A 3,832-nucleotide genomic window follows, 5' to 3' on the forward strand; every position below is an offset into this window, starting at 1 on the left:
ATTGCCCTCCCCAGTGCCTGTGCATGCCACAAGAATCCCATGGATTGTCCTTTCCTGTCAGTCTCCCCAGGCAAATACACACACCACCATGCAAGTACTGATATGATGGAGTTTGTCTCATCTCTTCTATTTTTCTCATCTTCTATTTATCCATTTTTCTTATCTTCTATTTATCCATTTTTCTCATCTTCTATTTATGCATTCTAATTACAGCGTCAGAATGCCTGTCACAGTTGGCACCTAATGTGTCTGGAGCTTGCTGTGCCCTGCCTAACAGAGATGCCTATATACACCAATTGGGGAACCTGGGAATAGGTTCTTGCCTACCTGGGACCACCCTCTCCCAGTTCTTGGGCTCACCATCTGGAGGCCTGGGGATTGCCCACCTCATCAGTCACCCCAGTGGCACATGCACACCCCCAGAAGGCCTAACAACAGGTCCAGAAAAACCTGCTGCTGTTGCCCAAGCATGCCACTGGGAGGCCTGGAGATTACTCTGCCCAACCCATCAACACTGGATTATAGGCAGTTCTCCCAGGGATCTGAGGATGAACCTGAGCAGCATGCCACAACCAACGCTGCTGACATCCATATACACATGCTACATGGAGGCCTGGGGACTGGTCCACTTGTGCCACACTGCCACCACTAACATGAGCAAGTACCACCTGGAAGCCCAAGGAACGTCCAGCCACCATACTATAAATATCCATAACATACATGCTGCTCAGGGGCTCAAGAACTCGCCCTCATGCCTGACCCACCACTGTCACTACATGCACCCACAGAAGCCATCTGGAGCCCCAAGAATAGGCTTGCTTGAACCTACTAACCAGAAGGTAAAGAGAAATGTACTGGCACAGAAAACCTATTTAACAAAATAATACCCGAAAACTTCCCAAGTCTAGCAAGAGATTTAAACATTCAGATACTAGAAGCTCAGATAACCCCAAAGGGATACAACCCAGAAAGGTCTTCTCCTAGGTACATTACAGTTTAACTGTCAAAAGTCAAAGACCAAGAGAAATTTCTTAAAAAAAAAAAAAAAAAAAGTGAGCAATAAATACCTAGTCACATATACAGAAACTCCCATTAGAGTAAAAGTGAATTTCTCAGGAGAAACTTTACAGGCTAGGAGATAATATGATGATATACTCAAAGTGCTAAAAGGAAACAACTGTCATTCAATAATACTATACCCAGCAAAGTTGTACTTTGTAAAGATGGAGAAATAAAAACTTTCTCAGGCAAGTAAAAACAGAAGAAATTCATCACCACTAAACTAGACCTATATGAAATGCTTAAGGGAGTTCTACACCTGGAAGTGAAAGGACTATGTCTACCATCATGAAAATACATGAAAGTATGAAACTAACTGGTAGAGTAAACATACAAATGAGAAAAAGAAAGGACTCAAATGTCCCCACTACAGACAAAAACAAACAAACAACAACAACAAAAAACAAAAACAAACAAAAAAAAACAACAAAAAAAACAAGAAATCAAACAATAAGAAAGAAAAGAATATGGAATACACACACACACACAAACAGAAAACAATTAATGAAATGGCAGGAGTAAGTCCTTTCATATAAATAATGAACTTGAATGTCAACAGATTAAATTTTTCACCTAAAAGATATAAACTGTCTGAATGAATAAGAAAACATGGCCCAGTTATATGCTGCCAAGAAGAAACTCACTTCACCTGCAAAGACACATATAGGAGGAAAGTAAAGGAATAAAAACAAATACATGCAAATGGAAATAAAGCTCACAGGAGTAGCTATACTTATATCTTTAAAAAGTAACTTTAAGTCAAAAATAGTAAAAAGAGACCAAACAGGTCATTATATAATGATAAAGGCATCAATTCAACAAGAGGATATAACAATTCTAAATATATATGCACCCAGCATCAGAACACCCAGATATGTAAAGCAGACATTATTATGTGTAAAGGGAGATATAAACTCAATACGGTGATAGTTGTGGATTTTGACACTCCACTGTCGGCAATAGTTAGGTTATCTATATGGAAAATGAGCAAAGAAAGACTGAATTTGATTTGCAGTTTAGACCAGTGGGCCTAACAGACATTTTCAGAACGTTTTATACAACAACTTCAGAATACATATTTTTCTCATCAGCACACAGAATATTCTCTAGGATAAATGATATATTAGGCCACAAAACAAGTCTCAACAAATGTTTAAAAATCAAAATCATATCCAGAATCTTTTCAGACCACAATAGAATAAAACTAGAAATCAATAACAATAAAAACACTGGAAACTGTGCAAATATATGGAAATTAAACAACATGCTCTTGAATGACCATTGAGTCAGTGAGGAAATTAAGAATGAAAAAAAAAGTTTTTGAAACAAATGAAAAAGGAAACACAGTAAACCAAAACCTATGGGATACAGCAAAAGCAGTGCTAAGAGGGAGGTTTACAACAATAAACATCTATATCAAAAAAGTAGAAAGAGTTCAAATAAATAACCTCAAGATGCACCTCAAGGAAATAAGAAAGCAAGAGGAAAAAACCCAAAATTATTAAAAGAAAAGAAATAACAAAGATCAGAGCAAAACCAAACAAAGTAAAGACCAAAAACAAACATGAAGGATCAACAAAATAAAAAGTTGATTTTTTGAAAAGATAAATAAAATTGACAAACTGCTAGCTAGACTAACCAAGACAAGAAGAGAACATTCAGACAAAATCAAAACCGGAAAAGGAGACATTACAACTGACACCACAGAAATACAAAAAAGCCGTCACGGACTACTGTGAACAACTATATGCTAATAAGCTGGAAAACCTACAGAAAATGAATAAATTCCTGGACACATACATCCTACCATATTGAACCATGAAGAAACAGAAAACCTGTACAGGTCAATAATGAGTAATAATATTGACATAGTAGAAAAAGTCTACCAAAAAAGAAAAGGCCAAATTTTACCAAACTTATAAGGAAGAACTAACACCAATTTTTCTTAAAGTATTCAAAAAAATTGAAGAGAATGGAATTCTTCCTAACTCATTCTACAAACCTACGATTACTTTGAAACCAAAACCAGGCAAAGTCACAATTACAAAAAAGAAAACTACAGGCCAATATCCCTGATGAACACATATGTAAAAATCCTCAATAAGTACTAGCAAGCCAAATTCAATAACAAATCAGAAAAAGCCAAAACACCATGATCAAGTGAAACTTATTTCAGGGATGCAAGGATGATTCAACATGTACAAATCAATTAATGTGATACATTGTATCAATAGAATGAAGGATAAAAACCATATGATTGCCTCAATAGATAAAAAAACAGCATTTGATAAAATTCAACAGTCCTTCATGATAAAAATGCTCAACAAACTAGGCATAGAAGGAATATACCTCAACCTAAAAAAGGCCGTATGTGGCAAACCCATAGCTAATATCATAATGAATGGGGAAAATCTGAAAGCCTTTACTCTAAAAAGTAGAATTAGACAAGGATGCCCACTTTCACCACTTCTATTCAACCTTGTACTGAAAGTCCTAGCCACAGTACTCAGGTAACAGAAAAAAATAAAAGGCCACTCAAATTAGAAAAGAGAAAGTCACATAGATCCTCTTTTCAGATAACATTATTGTATATTGAGAAAAACCTCAAGACTCCATCAAAAATCAAATAAATTCAGTAGTTATAGGATACAAAATCAACATGCAAATATCAGTAATTTTTATAAACACTAATAATGAACCAGCTGAAAAAGAAATCAAGAAACCAATCCCATTTACAATTGCTACCAGAAAAAAAAAAAAAAAAAAAAAAAAA

This window comes from Mandrillus leucophaeus, unplaced genomic scaffold (assembly GCF_000951045.1).
Source record: "Mandrillus leucophaeus isolate KB7577 unplaced genomic scaffold, Mleu.le_1.0 Scaffold140, whole genome shotgun sequence".
Taxonomy (NCBI): Eukaryota; Metazoa; Chordata; class Mammalia; order Primates; family Cercopithecidae; genus Mandrillus; species Mandrillus leucophaeus.